Source organism: Pristiophorus japonicus, chromosome 4 (genome assembly GCF_044704955.1).
Source record: "Pristiophorus japonicus isolate sPriJap1 chromosome 4, sPriJap1.hap1, whole genome shotgun sequence".
NCBI lineage: Eukaryota > Metazoa > Chordata > Chondrichthyes > Pristiophoridae > Pristiophorus > Pristiophorus japonicus.
Genome location: NC_091980.1, coordinates 244,621,058 through 244,640,253, shown reverse-complemented (window position 1 = coordinate 244,640,253; position 19,196 = coordinate 244,621,058). Strand labels below are relative to the sequence as shown.

The following is a 19,196-nucleotide window of genomic DNA, read 5'->3' as shown; positions in this document are numbered from 1 at the left end:
ATTAAAGAAGCAGTAACAGGACATTTGGAAAAGCAAAATTTGGTCAGGCAAAGTCAGCATGGATTTATGAAGGGGAAGTCATGTTTGACAAACTTGCTAGAATTCTTTGAGGATGTAACGAACAGGGTGGATAAAGGGGAACCAGTGGATGTGGTGTATTTGGGCTTCCAGAAGGCATTTGACAAGGTGCCACACAAAAGGTTACTGCACAGGATAAAAGTTCACGGGGTTAGGGGTAATATATTAGCATGGATAGAAGATTGGCTGACAAACAGAAAACAGAGATTCAGGATAAATGGTTCATTCTCTGATTGGCAATCAGTAACGAGTGGGGTACTGCAGGTATCAGTGCTGGGACCCCAACTATTTACAATCTATATTAACGACTTGGAAGAGGGGACTGAGTGTAACATAGCCAAGTTTGCTGATGATACAAAGATGGGAGGAAGGGCAATGTGTGAGGAGGACATAAAGAGGCTGTAAGAGGACATAGATAGGCTAAGGGAGTGGGCAAGAATTTGGTAGATGGAGTATAATGTTGGAAGGTGTGAGATCATCCACTTTGGCAGAAAAAAATGGAGAAAGATTGCAAAGTGCAGCGGAACCTGGGGGTACTTGTGCATGAAACACAAAAGGATAGTATGCAGGTATCAGGAAGGCCAATGGAATCTTGGCCTTTATTGCAAAGGGGATGGAGTATAAAGCGGGGAAGTCTTGTTACAGCTGTACAGGGTATTGGTGAGGCCACACCTGGAATACTGCGTGCAGTTTTGGTTTCCATATTTACAAAAGGAAATATTTGCTGTGGAGGCAGTTCAGAGAAGGTTTACTAGGTTGATCCCGAGAATGAGGAGGTTGACTTATGAGGAAAGTTTGAGTAGGTTGGACCTCTACTCATTGGAATTCAGAAGAATGAGAGGTGATCTTATAGAAACGTATAAGATTATGAGAGGGCTTGACAAGGTGGTCGCAGAGAGGATGTTTCCACTGGTGGGGGAGACTAGAACTAGAGGGCATGATCTTAGAATAAGGGGCCGCCCATTTAGAACTGAAATGAGGAGAAATTTCTTCTCTCAGAAGATCTTTGGATCTGTGAAATTGGCTGCCTCAGAGAGCTGTGGAAGCTGGGACATTAAATAAATTTAAGACAGAAATAGACAGTTTCTTAAACGATAAGGGGGTAAAGGGGTTATGGGGAGCAGGCAGGGAAGTGCAGCTGAGTCCATGATCAGATCAGCCATGATCTTATTGAATAATGGAGCAGGTTCGAGGGGCCGTATGGCCTACTCCTGTTCCTATTTCTTATGTTCTTATGTTCTTATCAAGGACGGCTCAATGGGATACCTATTCTGAACACTGTGCTTGCAGCTGCAGTTGGCAACTGGTGACAGCAGAATGCTACTATTGCAGCTCTGCACAAAAAGTGTGCTGAATTGCTGGAAAACACCAGCACATAGAAGGAAAAAAACTCAATGCATGAGCTACAAAGCACCTCAAACAGCAGGAAACATCTACGTATCAACAATCTGGGAACCTAGGTTGAAATGATGGAGGCCTCAGCGAACAATGCGGTTTGATACAGCACAATAGGGGAATTCATCACGGGATCAATTCTGATGAACTCGGGTAATTTTCATGGGCCTGAAGCCAGCGCACATTTGTAGCGTGGTCTCGAAAGCTTGAAAAACTTCTCCCACAGAATCGGGAGTTGTGCCTCAAGTTCTGCTGGTGGAGACTCCACTTTACCAGGGAGATTATGTCAGCCAGTGGCACCACTACAAGATGTGAATGCCTGATTGGCTGCTATGCTGGCGGGCTCTTGCACAAAAGACGGCATGCCAGGGTGATTGAGAGACATCATTGTCCGATTTTAACGCAGGACCTGATTACCATTTTTTGTCTCCGTTTCCTGGCCGCGGCCAGCTAGCTGGAGAGGCTGCCTGGCTGTCGGGTGGGGTGGGCCTTCAGCACCAGGCTCCAGCCAGAGAGCGGAGAGGAAGGAGGGAGAGATCGGATGCCCAGGGTGCAGGAGAAACTCCTGAGTCCTGAGTCGGAGGAGATCAGTGAGGCTGGGGGCCGGAGGGGGGTGGGGGGGGGGAGGAATATCGGAGTCCGCAGGCAAATCGGGGAGGCTGGAGCAGGGTGTGATCTGAGTCCGGAGGCCAGAGCAGGTGGGAGAAGGAAAGGATCGGGGGGGTGAGATCAGAAGCCTCGTGGAGGGGATCAAAAGGATTGGGGGGGGGGGGGTCTGATCACAGGGGATTGGTGAAGCAGGTAAGCTGGATCTGGCAGGTAAATGGAAAGACACTTACCTCCTGGATCCAGCAGTCCTCGCCTCCCTTTAGCCGCCGGGTTTCCGTAGGCCCGGGAAACCCGGCCGGCCAGGGTTAAATTTTAAATGGTGGATAAGTATGAGATACACAGTCTCATTATAATATTTAAATTGCCAAGCTTCCTCCTTCACGTGGGTTGGTTTCCCGCCTCCCATCCCACTTCCGTTAAAACAGGCGGTTGGAGGCAGGATTCAGATTTTTAACATTTTAAAAACATGCCCTTTTTGGGGGTTAATTACCCCCATGTATGAGCCAAACAAAAGCACTTCCCAAGATCGTATCATTTTAAATCTCTTGGATTGCACTACAGAGCAGAACACAGTCTAACTCTCTAAGGGACAGCATACAAAGGTGCATGCAAATCAGAAACACTACAGGGGGAGAAATTCAGGAGCACCCCATTTGGGGTGCTAACTTTTGAGAGCTGGAAATATTCGCGCCAGATGCTAATGATTCTCAGCTTTCTCTAAATTCGGTGTTAGCGCTCCAGGAAGGAAGTGGAGTGCTAAATCAAGCACTCCCCTTCCTTCCTGGAGCACTAAAGGACACATGAGGGGCAGTAGTGGTGCAGCATTACACAATGTCCCGTGCAGCGCCGCCGAGATCCAAGGCTCCTTCCCTCCCTTAAAGGGAAGGGCCATCGCTGCAGGCTCTGCATTGCGACCAGTGGAGCTGGTCCTAGACGGCAGCCGTGATCTGGCTCGATCAGCCCTATGCACTCCAGCAGAGTGCCGGGCTGATCAATTGTGGCTGAAGAGAAATGGAAAAAAATTGACATTGCAATGCAACAAATTTTATACTTATCGCACCAACATCCCCTTTAACTTGCGCCCCCGAAGCGCCCGGCCTCCCAAACAATGCCTCCTGCACTGGTTGGTGTTGTCGTCCAGCAATGCTGCAGGGGCGGAACCGAAGTTTGGGTCTAGGGCTCTACATGAGGCAATGCATAGGACAATGATATTGCGATCTCTGGGCGCAGGAGATCGTGGCACAATATATTATCGCTGCCACAAACCTCTCGGTAAATTTAGCAGGAGTCGTTAATTTCCCTGTGCCCGGTCGGGAAGTCATTAGCACCCGTTATCGCCCCACCCCCCGGAGACAATAACGGGAGACGCTAAGGAGGCCAAGTTCTAGGCCTACACGTTCTAATTCATGCTATAAGCCCAAACTTGCTTTGTGCCAGGTATGATTCCAGGCACTGGATAGATTTCCTCCTGATTCCCATTGACACCCAGTTTTACTGGTGCTCCTTGGTCCTACATTCGAATGCTGCCTTGATGTCAAGGACGGTCACTCTCATCTCACCTCTGGAATATCTGGTCTTGTGTCCATGTTTACACCAAGGTTGTAATGGGGTCTGGAGCCGAGTGGTCCTGGCTGAAACCAAACTGAGTACTAGTGCAGTACGGTGCTTATTGGTGAACAAATGCTGCTTGATTGCACTGTTGACGACTCCTTCCATCACTTTACTAACGATTGACTGTCGGCTGACTGATAACTCTAAAATCGAATTAAGTTTTGTGGTCTACATTTATGTAAATTTGTCAGTGTGTGAAATACTCTTCCAGGCTTCTACCTATCACAGTAGTAAACCTTAGATTTTATGATGAGCACACTCACTTTTTGTAGCTTTGCACACTCATTGAACACAGCAAACTCTGTATGTGACCAGTAGTTAATCATGCAAGGCCTGAATTGTAAGAGCAGCATGTACAGATTCACCACATCCGTTACCAAAGAGACTACGCTCCACTGTTAACTCATGCAGTTCTTGTTTCCTGTAATGGTTGCATGCACAAAGGCGTTTTAGTCATATGGCTATATAAAAATATATATTTACACCATCCTCAAGGGGAAGAATGTAGCTGCAATACTTATGGGTGTAAACTGACACACAGAGAGAAACTGTTTGGAGAGAGACTATTACATTTTGGGGAATAACCTTGATTTTGTTTATTTAATGGGTTATGTTGCCTTGAGTTGGAGTTTTACAGGTATAAGAACTTGTGCTGTGAGGCTGCAATATTTTGTAGTGAAGGGAAGTTCACTTTGCAGCAAGTAAAGCAGTTCCATGTTTTTTACAGTCTCTCTCTGTCCTGTACACTTGCTAGCATCTTTCACTTTCTGATTCATCTGTTATGCCTCCAAAGTGACATTATGGTTACAGAATGCCAAGGAGCTGTCTTGCAAGATGGCATATTCCATTAAAAGAAAATTCAATTTTAAGTGAGATATTCATAGTTAATATTAGCGAACAAGCACATTAATTCCTGTTTTTTTTTTATGTGCGTTGTCATTTCCACACAACTTTACCCAGTGCAATAACTTTGATGTCTGATGCATTATTACTAATGCAGAACAGAGAATCCAACAAAATTACACTTGTTGTGAAGTTTAATCACGCTTTAACCAACGCATTTGGTATGTAGGGGTTACAAACAGTGAGTAAACTACAGTTGTAGAATGAGCAAGGTGCAGAAAACCCAGGTTTACTTATGCCCTGTAATTCATTCTAGTTGACAGCACAATGGAATAAAAATGATTGTTCCTTATAGGTCTGAAAGGAATCCAACAAATAAGCAGAAAGTCCAGCATCAATCATCACTAGGATCAAAATGGTGGGATCAATTTTAACCCACACCGGCCGGCAGAAACCGAGCAGTGGGGCTGTTAAAATCGATCGATTTGACTTAGGTCCCTATTCTAGTTGTAATCCCATGTGTCATGTACTTGCTTCATGGATTCTTTGCTTAAGAATACATAACTACACATTTACTGTAAAGAACTAGCTAGTCTATTAGTAAAGGTTTATCAAACTGAACATTACAAGTTCATCCACCAGGCTCACAACTGCACACCTCATCGTGGAGAACCTGATCACAATTAACTGGCTAATTGATTGGCTAAGCCACAAGCCTGTGAGCATGCTCACAGGTGCATATATTACAACATTGGTGGCCATTTTAACTCCTGATTTCATTTCGGTGGTTGAGGTGCCTGCCCAAAACGGCTGGTGCCTCAACAATACATGCAAATCGGGGTCCTATGATATAATTAGGACCCTGACGTGATTTTAACTGGACAGGACAGAATCTTGCAGGATTGGATTCAGCACTGACTGACTGGAAGCCCTATTTAAAGGGGCACTCCAGTCATAGTCATCTGTGTTGCATTGCTTAGTAGATTTCCAAGAGATTTTGAGCTTCAATATTGCATGTTTCTGTGGGGGGGGGGGGGGTTGTTGTCTTACTCTCACTGATTAAACTCTCAAAGCTTATCCTGGTTGCTATTTTTGCTTTATTGCTTTGGATGAAGAAAGAGGAGCAGTAGGAACAGACTCAACAACCAAGACAAACAGCAAATGGGCCTGTTAGAAGACGGCAGGAGTGGGGGGGAGGGAAGGCTGTTCATACCATACAAATAAGGCCAGATGACCAATTTGCCATGGTGCTGCCACTGGCCTCATTAGTCGTGTGCAACACCGGAATCACATCCCAATGTTTTTTTATTAGTTCCTGGAATGTGGGCATCACTGGCAATGCCAGCATTTATTAGCCGTCCCTAATTACCTTTGAGGTGGTGATGGTGAGCTGCCTTCTTGAACCGCTGCAGTTCTTGTGGTGAAGGTACTCCCCCAGTGATGATGAAGGAACGGCAATATACTTCCAAGTCAGGATGGTATGTGACTTGGAGGGGAACGGGGAGGTGGTGGTATTCCCATGCGCCTGCTGCCCTTGTCCTTCTAGGTGACAGAGGTCACGAGTTTCAGAGGTGCTGCCGAAGAAACCTTGATGGGTTGCTGCAGTGCATCTTGTAGATGCTACACACTGCAGCCATGGTACGTTGGTGATGGAGGGAGTGAATGTTTAAGGTGGTGGTTGGGCTGCCTGGTGCTGCTCCTGGCATGCTCTTCTGCACTCATTGAACCAGGGTTGGTCCCCTGGTTTGATGATGTTAGAGTGAGGGATATGCCAGGCCAGGAGGTTATAGATTTTAGTGGTATCCTATTCTGCTGCAGCTGGTGGCCCACTGTGCCTCAGGGATTCCCAGTTTTGAGCTGCTAGATCGGTTCTGAATCTATCCCATTTAGCACTGTGGTAGTGCCACACAACACGATGAAGAGGGACTTCGTCTCCACAATGACTGTGCGGTGGTCACTGCTACCAATGCTGTCATAGACAGATGCATCTGCAACAGGTAGATTGATAAGGATGAGGTCAAGTAGATCTTTCTCTCGTGTTGATTCTCTCACCACCTGTCGCAGGCCCAGTCTGGCAGTTATGTCCTTTGGGACTCAGCCAGCACAATCGGTAGTGGTGCTACCGAGCCACACAGGGTAGAGGACGTCAATGTACCTTCTGTGCCCTTGCTACTTTCAGTGCTTTTTCCATAGTGGTGTTCAACATGGAGTACTGATTCATTAGTTGAAGGAGGGTGGTAGGTGGTAATCAGCAGGAGGTTTCCATGCCCATGCTTGACGTGAAGCCATGAGACTTCCTGGGATCCAGAGTCAACGTTGAGGACTCCCATGGACACTCCCTCCCAATTGTATACCACTTTGGGGTGCCGGTGGGGCAGGACATACCCAGGGATGGACGTTGGTTGATTATGTTAGCTTGACTAGTCTATGGGACAGCTCTCCCAATTTTGACACAAGTCCCCAGATGTTAGTGAGGAGGGCTTTGCTGGGCCAACTGGGCTGGGTGTGCCGTTGGCGTGTCCGAAGCTGGTGCCAGATGATCCGTCCAGTTTTATTGTTATTGTTTTTTGTAGCGGTTTGTTACAACTGAGTGGCTTGCTAGGTCATTTCAGAGTCAACCTTTGCTGTGGGTCTGGAGTCATATATAGATCAGATCAAGTAAGGATGACAGATTTCTGTCCCTAAAGGATATTAGTGAACCAGATGGGTTGTTGCACCAATTCAGTAGCTTTATGGTCACCATTACTGATACTAGCTGTTTATTCCAGATTTATTAACTTAATTTAAATTCCACAGCTGCTATGGTGGGATTTGAACTCACGTCTCTGGATTACTAGTCCAGTAACATAACCACAATGCTACCGTTCCGTACATCTCATATGGCAGATTTCCTTCCTTAAAGCTGCTGAGGTAGGATTTGAATTTATGTCTCTGGATCATTAGTCCAGATCTCCGGATTACTAGTCCATTAACATAACCACTATGCTACCATTCCCGATCTTCTAATGGGATCCAATTTCTGGGCCAATGTGTGGTACTAGACCATCAATAAAATATCTTTGCAATGCAATCACTTGTTACGTTGGCAAACACATCAGTCAATAAGTCTCAGCCATGGCTCAGTTGGTAGCACCCTCACCTCTGAGTCAGAAGGTTGTGGGTCCACGCCAGAGGCTTGAGCACAAAAGTCTAGGCTGATATTCCAGTGAAGTAGTGAGGGAATGCTGCACTGTCAGGGGTGCCGTCTTTCAGATAAGACATGAAGAGGAGCAGGGGAGTTATCTCTGGTTTTCCTGGCCAATACTTATCCATCAATCAATATCACAGATTATTTAGTCATTATCACATTGCTGCTTATGGAAGCTTTCTGTGCTCAAATTGGCTATCACGTTTCCTACATTACAACAGTGACTACACTTCAAAAATAATTCATCGGCTGTAAAGCATTTTGGGTCGTGAAAGGCGCCATATAAATGCAATTCTTTTTTCTTTTCCAATTTACACACAGCAAGGCTCCACAAATAGTAACTGAGATGAATAACCAGTTAATTTGTTTTATTTTGGTTGTGTAGATTGATGGAGAAATGTTGGCCAGGAAACACTATTAATTTGTTTGATGTTCCTTAAATGATGTCATTGGATCTTTTACGCCCCTGTAGGCCATGAACCTGAGAATGCTCCCTCCTGCTAGGTGCTTCTTGCAAACTGCACAGGAAAAAAAGGGGAGACATTTACACAAAAGAACTCACTATTATAATTCGGGCTCCTCTCCCAACACTCTTAACTCATGCTCACAGCAAAAGACAGCTTCCATGTGCAAGCCCATGCTTCCTATGAGCCAAAATGTTATCTTATGACTGGGAATAGCTTGCCCTCAGGGTTAACAGTCCTCCCTAGTACCACTGGTGTACACATAAGCAGACATATGCATTGTCTGCAGTACAATTTTTTAATGGAATGGGATCAGCGATTGCTAATTTTAAAACTGAGGAAAAAAGCCAGGGAGAAGATAGAACGACTTGCATTTATATAGCGCCTTTCATGACCTCTGGACATCCCAAAGCACTTTACCACCACTTTAGTACTTTTGCAATGTAGTCACTTGTAATTTAGAAAACACGGCAACCAATTTGCGCATAGCAGGTTCCCATAAACAGCAATGTGAAAATGACCAGATAATCTGTTTTTTAGTGATGTTAGGGATAAATATGCAGTGTAACTATTTGTACTGCACTTTTTTTGACAGACATGTATCCGTCAAGCCCCGCCCCCCACCACCGTCAAGCTCCACCACCCCTCCCGGCCCGAATCATTCTCTCCATGTGGTGCCGAGAAGCAGGACCTGAGGCCCAAGACGTCGCCGAGGCCCCAACTCTTTCCCCCGGTCCGATCCCGACCCCTCTCATGGGGGTGGGGGGAGGGTGTCGTGGCCAGCGCGGGGAAAGGCCGTGGGGGGGGGGGGTGAGAGAGAGAGAGACAGAGAGAGAGAGAGACAGAGACAGAGACAGCGAGAGAGACAGTGAGAGAGACAGCGAGAGAGAGAGACAATGAGAGAGAGAGAGAGACAGCGAGAGACAGTGAGAGAGAGAGAGACAGCGAGAGAGATAGAGACAGAGAGAGGAGAGAGAAAAAGAGAAGCTGGTGAGAAAGTGAGTGAGACTTGGGGAAAGAGAGAGACTGGGAGAGAGACTAGGGGAGAGTGAGAGACTGGGGGGAGAAAGTGAGAGAGAGAGACTGGGGAGGGTGGCAGAGAGACACAGGTTGGGGGGGGGTGAAATCGGAGGGGGGTGGGAACTCAGAGAAGACGGATCACGTTCTTCCAACACCCTACAAGGGACATCGTTGCAATGGATGATATCCAGAAGTCACGACACTGTCACTATTCACTTCATACCCAATAAGCCTGTTAATAATCCGTACACAATGCCCCATCTATGGCCGGGAGGTGACGGGCAGGATGCACCTGCGCTGGGGTAAGGCACTTCAGCTGGGAGAGGGATGTAGTTAGACTGGGGTAAGGCACTTTCGCTGGCCCTTGCTGTCTTCTGGGGAGCTCTGACCTCTGTCGCTTCAGGAAGTCAAAGTGGATGGAGTTGCCATTTGCAAAGTCAGTGAGACCTTGGGATGGGCGGTTCCAGTTACACATTCCTGTGAAACTTCAGGGTGTGGCTTATCCTCCAAAGGGCCCAATAATAGACAAAGGGTGGAGCATGGTGGCCATTTTTGCAGTACAAATAAGTGCATCCATAAATATTAGCCAGGACATCAGGGAGAACTCCCCTGTTCTTCTTTGAAATAGTGCAATGGGATCTTTTACCTGAAAGGGAAGACATCCGAAAGACAGTACCTCTGACATGCAGCATTCTCTCACTACTACACTGAAGTGTCAGCCTAGATTATGTGCTCAAGTCCCTGGAGTGGGACTTCAACCCACAACCTTCTGACTCAGAGGCGAGAGTGATACCACTGAGCCACAGCTAACACCTGCATGCACGCATCCAACTATACACGGCGATGTCCCTATGCTTCAGGCAGAAACCCCAACCAACACACAGTTTCAAAATCAGCAATACCCAATCACGTGTACACAAACGTGTGTCACAGATCAGGCAGCTAACATGCACCCTCGGTATCAGATTCGCCCACATGCAGATTCAAGCACACGCATGCAGACCCACATGATGCTCCGTACTTGCCTACATGTAAAAATGTTAAGCCTAAATAGCCACGGTATTTTAAAGGAGGTGGGAGCAGCCTCTGGATCTGGAAGCAGTATGAACATGTTAACCTTAAATTATATGTGGTGTTTTTTTATGTATAATATTAGATGCTTCTGGTCACAATATGCCAGTTGCAAGGCAACATTGAATATTTCCAAGTAAAAAAAACTGATGGGCATGTTATTAAAAATGATTGTAAAATTAATTGAATTCAAAAATGGTGGAATTATTTACTAAAAATGATTTCAAAAAACAATATTTTCAAAAATGACGCTGTCTTGCTGTAAAAAGTGTGATGAATTCCCACACCAAAAAATGAAGTTTGCAGCCACTCTAGTGGAGTTTTTAGGGCAGGAGTCCACCAGAACAGCCATGGATTTTCAGAGTCATTTTAATATAAAATTCATGCATTTCCTGGAGGGAATACTGCCAGATTTCCATCCCCCTTCCCCCATCCAAGAATATCCATAATAGTATGTACAGAGGTCATCAGGGTGAGGGGAACCTATTTGGGAGGGCTGTGTACAATTTTAAAATTGTTGTCAATACTCCTGCACACTACAAGTCATATGGAATGTCCAGTATACAACCTGATCTCTTCAATAGACAGAAATCACAAAAAACACCTTGCTAATAAATCATATAGGTTAAGGCAAAACTACTCATCAAACTTATTGCAAGACTTAAATTATACCAAAGTAAAATAAAGCAGCAAATAAAATAGTAATACAGGTACAGTGCTTATCTGTTCCCGATATTTTAAACCATTTTCTGAGACCAAAATATGAAAGCATTTCCAATTCTCAGAGTTTTTCGATAAATTAAAAAGAATAAAGTACACACCTCTGCCTCGGAGATCGAACTCATCGAATCTGGGAAACACTAAGGGATTGAGTGAACTAAAAATGAGAAGGTATCTCAAGGCTTTTATGCTAAAAAGAAGCCTTTCATATCACAGGTGCTAATTTTGAGAGAACAATGGCTTCCCGAACAGGATAACAATTAAGGAACAGCAATTACAGATAATGGAGGGAAATTGGCACAAAACAGTCTGTTAGTGAATTGACTTCATGGAAAAGAAAATCAGGTGCAGTGTAAAACAGGCGGCCAATTCATTATTGGACCGTTTTGCGCCACTAACAAGGATCAATTTCACCCCAATGGCTCTGTCCCTTTCCCGCAGTGCCAAAATTGCATACATTGAAGAGAGCCACTGTAATTTTGTAAAGGGTAGATCATGTCTAACAAACCTAATTCCCAAATTTTTGAGGAAGTAACTAAAGTAGTAGTCAGGGGAATGTCTATGGATGTAGTTTAAAAGGACCTCCAGAAGGCTGTCAAAAAGATTCCACATAAAAGACTGTTGGCTAAAATTAAGCTCATGGAATTGAAGGCAAATTATTGACCTGGTTTGGAGAATGGTTAGAAGGTTGAAGACAGAGAATAAGAACAATGGGTATGTGCTCAAATTTGAAGGAAGTAAGGAGTGGTGCCCCACAAGGATCTGTGCCGGGGCCTCAACTATTCACTATATTTAGTAATGACTTAGATAACACAATAGAGAGCCATACATCCAAGTCTGCTGATGACACAAAGATCGGTGGCATCGTAAGTAGTGTGGACTGGAGCATGAAATTACAAAGAGACATTGATAGATTAAGTGAGTGGGCAAAATTGTGGCAGATGGATCTCAACACAGACAAGTGTGAAGTCATCCATTTTAGACCAAAAAAGGATAGATCCAAATATTTTTTAAATAGTGAAAAGAGATTTAGGGATCCATGTACACAGGTCACTAAAATGTAGTAGTCATAGTCAGGTACAAAAAAAATAAGCAAAATGGCTAATGGAATGTTATCTTTTATATTTAGAGGGCTTGAATATAAAGGGGAGGACGTTTTGCTACAGCTATACAAAGCCCTGGTTAGATCACATCGGGAGTACTATGTACAGTTCTGGGCACCACACCTTAGAAAGGATATATTGGCCTCGGAAGGAGTGCAGCGCAGATTCATCAGAATGTTACCAATGCTCCAATGGTTAGATTATGAAGAAAGATTACATAAACTAGGTTTGTATTCCCTGGAATATAGAAGGTTAAGGGGCAATTTGATTGAAGTGTTGGGATTTTGAAAAGACTTGATAGGGTAGAGAAAGAAAAACTTTTTCCATAAGGAAAATTGAAAATAAATGTATTTCTAGAGAACCTTATCACATCTTCCAGAAATATGTCAAGGGTACATAATCTTAAAATCACAGCCAGGCCATTCAGGAGAGAAGTTACTCAAAGGATGGTTGAAGTGTGGAACTCTACAATAAGCAGTAGATGCTAGCTCAATTAATAATTTTAAATCTGAGATTGATATATTTTTGCTGGCCAAGGGTATTAAGGGATATGGAGCCAAGGCGGGTGGATGGAGTTAGGATACAGATCAACCATGATGACATTGAATCGCGGAACAGGCTTGAGAAACTGAATGGCACATTTCTGTTCCTATGTTCCTATATTGCAGAGGAATTGATCAAGCCATTTTTGTTTTGATAAAGGTCTGCCTGCAAGTAATTGATATAATTAGAGAAAGATCGTCTTCTAAAGCTAGCACCAAAACTCCTGAAAGAGCCTCTTATTTAGCGCCACCAATATCCCCCACCCCCCAGTTCACTGATTACAGGCTTTCAAACTAAAAGGACAAAAACACTTAACAGAAACAACAGCCATGGCCTCCATTTTAAAAAAAGATCACTGTCCACATTACAATTTAGATAAAAATATATAACATGAAAATATTTTATAATTAGAAACAGGGCAATTTCCCATTTCTATCAAATGAACAACTCACTGCAAAATAGCAAGGAAAATTGAAAATAAATAACTTCCAGAAATACATCAAAGAAATCATTTTGACTTGAGGTGACTTTTTATGTGGGGCAAGTGCAACAGCTATTTCTGTATAAACGGCTATGACTAGTTAATCTGTTTTTGACTGAGGAAGGAATGTTGGTCAGGAAACTGAGAGAGCTCATTGCACTGAACCAGTAAAGAGGGCCTCAGCTTAATATTTTATCTGAAGGACTGCATGTTCAACAAGGCAACACTCCCTCAGTGCCACAATGGAGTGTCAGCCTAGATAGTGGGCTCAAGTACTGTGGTGAGGTTTGAATTCATAACCATCTGGTTCAGAGTGTTACTAATTGAGCCAAATTGGCACTTAGTACAAACACTCTGTACAAACAAAAAAATGTCATACAAGGAAAAATTAAATGATGTATTGTACGCATGATGCAAATATTAAGCTAGTTCTCACATATAAAAATTAATTAAAAAAAAATATGGTAAACCTGTCCCAAATCCCATAGGCATGACAATCAAATAAAACTAAAAACTATGCAATGTGAAGTCTAACATTTAGAATTCAAATTCCTGTGGCGTTCTAACCAATGCATAGGCTCTTACAATTAAATAGTTGTATTCTAGCACAGAGCATATCTGGTGATAAACATGTCTCCTTCAAGAAATAGCGTGTGGAACTCCAGGTGTAGTCCTAGCTAGAAACAGTGTGAATTCAATCAATGATCTTGTTACAAAGTTGTCTTCCGCCATCTTCGTGCATACACTGTAAGATACAAAAAGCAGTTAGTGTTGTAGCCACTGAGAAATTTGTTTCCCCCGCCCCGCCTTTCTTTTGGTTACAAAGAAATCGAGTAGCAACATGCACCATCCATGCCCAGATGTTTATCAAGATTTGCTACATTAAACCGATTTATATATACACAGTACAGAGAAAGGTAATAGACATTATAGATTATAGGTTTATCAGATGAGAATTGAAACATCAATATTTAAAATAAAATAAACTTCTGGAAATTTCAGTGGCAACTAAAACTTATGAAAGGTTGAAGAGGAAATTAGAAGTGTTGCTGAATAAATATGTTCCTGTCTGAGGAAGTACAGGCTTACCACAGACACTAACCAAGAATCGTAGAAATGGCAGCTGGCAAAGTAAGAGGCAGCCTGCGTGTTTCCTGCAAGAGTAACAGACAAATTGAAGGGAATTGAATTGTGGTTGACTTACCAGTTTTAATAATTGGAGAATTCTTTGATGTTACAATAAGTCTTGATTCCACAGCAGCACAATTTCTGTGATTCCATTTGAGTAAGTTCGATCAGTGATTATTACCTCATTGTACACACTTAATGTACTGTACTGTGTTCAATTTCTGCATCTGGAAAGTTACAGCAACAATACCATGTTACATTTATCATCAGGAATGAGACTTTGTTTGTATGTTCACATGAGAACAGTTCACTTTCAAGTGAATTTTGTGACTTTAGGCTACCTTTGACTCAAATTTACATGCCTTAGTCAGTTGAGTTCATTAGCTCTCAGCCAACCCATTAGATGAAACACCGTGCAGTAGTGTCGTGCTCTAGCTCAGGAGGGGTGAGAAGGGAGATGTGGTCTGCCATTATCTGTCACTGACACTACTTAAATTTCAATGGAACTTTAATACCAATTCTTCTTCTTCTTAGGCAGTCCCTCGGAGTCGAGGATGATAGCAATTACTGAGAAATCCGCAGACATTCTCGTCTCTTGCTGTGGTCTTAATAAAACTTTTTTTTTAAAGCTGAACTAAGATTGTCAGTCATATCCATCACAGTATTTCTCATTGCTGTGTTCATTTCTGTTAATGACATTTTGCAACAAGGCTGTTAGAACATATAGTTTTGTATTACAGAATGCACCAATGAAGAACACACAGTGCTCAACTTTCTTGATGTACATTGGACAGGCAGTGGGTGGGCATGCGCTCAGTGAGAGGCCTGACTCATTTCTGTGATTGGGCCTCATTTGAGTTTGATTGACGAGCTGCCAGTGCTAATCGTGCTGCTTATAGACAACTTGCCATTTGCGAGGGAAGTAAATCTAGTGGGCCGGATGCTTCTTTAAGCTAGGCTGCACCTCTTAAAGGAGTTCTGGCTGCAGGCTGATAACGGTGCACTCCTGCTTCTTCACCATCCTCAATGTCATTTTCGGCATCTGGTTGAAGGTTCTCATCTGATGGTGGCTCTATGTATTGTTTCTGAAAGGAATCACGAACAAGTGTGCAAGAGATAGCCCTTGTCCCCAAGCAGCCATCTCTCAATTGCTGTACAGTGGGGAATGGAGGATTGGTGCTGCTAGGAAAGGAGGCAAAAGCCTGCATGATGCGCTGCTGGTGATCAAACACACCAAAAAATAAAATAAAAGGCAATATAGTCATTAATTTACACACACTTTAAACCATTTCCTCAGAATAAACCAATATTATTGGAATCCTTTAACTCAGATTAATGTGACGTTAGCATTTTGCTCCATGGAGTTCCATCTGACCATTGCGATAAGGAGCTAAATTGATGAAGCAATTAAATTAAGACACGGTGAAAGGATGTAGTAAATATCCCATGTCCAAGTAATTTGTGACATTACAGGGGATTTGAATGCATCTTGCATGTTTTCAGGGTCCAAAACGATTGCCACGAAGTCAAATTCAGCATTGCGATGTTCTGCGCCAGATGTACGCACAATGCCATATTGGATGGGTGCTCGATAGGCGTCTACGGCATCATTTAAATGTTGATAGGAGTCCTGCACCTGAATCAGGCCAGTTTTGTTAAATTGATGTCCATGTGCACCTGAAACGTCACTTCCTTATCCCACCCAACAAATCATGGTGGGAACAAATAATAAGCAGCTTTCACAAGCGGTATTTAAAAGGATCTTCACCTCCATTAATCTCTGGTTAATAATCTTCGAGGGTATTTTTGGACTAGGTTTCTGGCTGTTTTGGCTAGTGTTTGTCTGTTTTCTACTTTTGCAGAGTGAGCTTGTGGAGGGCAAGCAGGATTTGCTTGTTCTGAATTGCTGAACAGGGGAGTGCTGCTGGGCTTATCATTAAGGCCATCTAATCAGGAAAAGGGACAGCAGCAAGAATGCAGCAAAGACCTGCACAGGCTGCAAGAAGAGGGTGAAAGAGGCAAGGGGGCAGGAGGCATTACAGCATGTGGGCATTCAGAAACAGAACAGTGGCAGTGAAGATCACCATGGCAGTGGCAGTGAAGGTCACCATGGCCCGAAACTTTTATGCCTCTGGCTTCTTCCAAACAGCCTCTAGAGACATCAGTGACATCAGTCAGTTTGCTTTGCATATGGTGAGTAGGTTATTGACGCACTGTTTGTGTCAACAGTTCATTAACTTCCCCATAGAGGCTGACAAACAGGAAGAAAGAGCACTGAGATTTGCCCACACTGCTGGGTTCCTGCAGGTGCAGGGCATCATACATTGCACACACGTAGCCTTGCGTACTCCCCATCAGGAACCACTTCTGTTTCTCAACAGGAAGGGATTCCATTTGCTCAATGTACAACTTGTTTCTGACCACAGACAGCGAGTCATGTAGTTCTGTGCCTGGTTTCCTGGCAGTAATCATGACGCTTTCTTACTGTGTTGGTCCTCAATACCCCGCTCTGTTCCACCCAGAGCACCGGGTGGCAGACTGGCTGCTGGTGTACAACGGCTATCCCCTCATCAACTGGCTCATGACTTCTGTCAAGAACCCTGGTACAGACACAGTGCACAAATCTATTGAGAGCCATGGATCAACAAGGGTTCTGACCGAGCAAATCATTGGTGTCCTGGAGCAACAATTCCGCTATCTGGACAGTTCGGGAGATGTCCTTCAGTACAGTCCAGAAAGAGTCTCAAGCAATGTTCCCCTTAAACTGCGCAGCCGCTCTGGAAGTCCCACGCTGCCAGCTCAGCAGCTTTTAGATGGAAAAAAACGCACATGCGCAAAATTCTGAATGGGCTGGGCAGTTCATTAAAGGTTTGTCATTGTTTGCTGTATGATTCACAATCTTGTCAAGGGCACTGGTGGGGGAGCAGGCCTGCTAACATTCTGAGAGAGGACAGCAAGTGCCTTGTTAGTGCAGCCAATACCAGGGGCCTTGGCCTCACCACTGCTCTGCACCAAAACAGATTGTAGGCATGCTGGAAGACTTTTGAAGTTCCTATTACTGCTCTCCTTCAGGCTTTGTAAACTGGAGATGCTGGATCCTAGAGCCAAGATAGAAGCAGTCAGAGCAGTTACCAGAGAATCCATCGCTGTGGGTCCAGCAGTGCTCAAAGATCTGACTACTCACTTCATGTTTTACTGCTCAAGCATCACTGGTAGTAGCCCAGCCCATCTCACTTCTTGTTTATGGTGGGCCCTCGATGGCTTCCGCTATACCCCGTGCACCATGGCTAGGATGTGAGCTCTCTCTTTGACAAGCTGCTTCATGGGCCAACCTAGCCCCCTGCCTTTGCTCCTGCACACTAGTGTTGGATGCAAATCCACGCGCAGAACCCTCCAGTTTACTCAGAACTAAGCTGGATGCCAATCTCTGTACTGGTGCCTATAAGTGTCAGGTCGAGTAAGGTGGCTCAGGAGTAGGTCATTCAGCCCCTCGAGCCTATATCACCATTCTATCAGATCACGGCTGATCTGTACCTCAAGTCCATTTATCTCCATTTGATTCATGTCCATAGATACCCTTACCTAATAAAAATATGTCGATCTTTGCCTTGAAAATTGCAATTGATCCAGCATCCACAGCCTTATGAGGAGAATTCCAGATCTCCACAACCTTTTGTGTGAAGAAGTGTTTCCTGATTTCTCTTCAGAAAGGCCGAGTTCTAATTTTATGTCCATTTGTTCTGGATTCCTCAACTAGAGGAAATAGCTTCTCTATATTTACCCTATCAAATCCTTTTGTCATTTTAAACACCTCAATTAGATCACCCCTAAATTCAAAAGAATACAAACCAAGTTTAAGCAACCCGTCCTCATAATTAGCCCTATAGTGCTGCCCTTTTCTTCTGCTCCCTGAGCATTATGTGGAGCTATTGGACCTGAAATGGCAGAAAGGTATAAGAGTTAGCATTTAGCGGCTCTGCCAGCCCACCTATTTTATTAAAATTAATGATGGGGGTGAATCTGGGACCTTCTTTGCAGCCACGTGATCGAGCACCCACTCCCAGTGTCGCGCCCATTCTGCACATAAAATTCTACCCCTTCAGATCAAAGCAGACCTTTCACATTAGACGAATGCCATTAAAGGAAAATATTTTTTTTTCTCAGCAACCAATTAATGTAACCAATATTAATTATTTCCATTGCCTGAGTATATGGGAAGTGAAAAGAATCAGCTCTCCTTGCCATCTGGGGAACAGCTTATTGTGTCAGGCATGTCAATCCATCCCCACCCAGTGAAACATTATGCAAGGCATCAAATGTCACACAGACCAGACGGAATTTATGTGCCATTAAATTGTAATGCTGTCACACAAAATTATATATTTGCTCTGCCTACAGACTCGGGACAAAAGGGTGAACATTAAAAGAAAAGAACAATAAAGGCATGATTTTATTATTATTAATCACCTAGTAATAACTGCACACGTTGGGGGTAATTTTTACTTACCAACGCGCTGGGAGTGGGAGGGAGTGGTAGCGTACTGGATACCTGAAAGTCTGGGTCTCCCCGCATGCTGTGGAGATTTAACTTCACGGCACGCGTCTTCTGTCAGTGATACGTTCCCCACCCGGTAATCAGCCTGACTGACAGTCTTGACCTCCAGTCGGGCGGCGAGCACTCTGAAGGAGGCCACAGGACCAGGTAGGTCCGTTCCCCTACCCAGGGTGGTCCAATCCCAAGGGGGGAGCCTGATCCCCGACCATGGGGTTGTCCGATCCCAACGGGGAACTAATCCCCGACCCTGGGGAAGGGTCCGATCCCTGAGAAGTCCGATCCATGACCTGACCATGGGGACGGGTCCGGTCCCCGATCCCAAGGGAGGGTCCGATCCCCGACCCAGATCGTGGGGAGGGTCCGATCCCCAGATCCCCGACCCTGACCG

General features: G+C 44.3%; 1 long non-coding RNA gene across 1 annotated transcript; it reads right to left on the bottom strand.

Annotated features, from left to right (window-relative positions):
• Positions 1 to 13,801: 13,801 nt before the first annotated feature.
• Positions 13,802 to 18,848, bottom strand: LOC139262328 (uncharacterized). The gene is made up of 3 exons (XR_011592948.1): positions 18,761 to 18,848; positions 14,330 to 14,480; positions 13,802 to 13,870 (listed from the first exon to the last, which is right to left on the bottom strand). It is a non-coding gene; the product is annotated as an uncharacterized lncRNA (long non-coding RNA).
• Between the last annotated feature and the right edge of the window lie 348 nt (positions 18,849 to 19,196).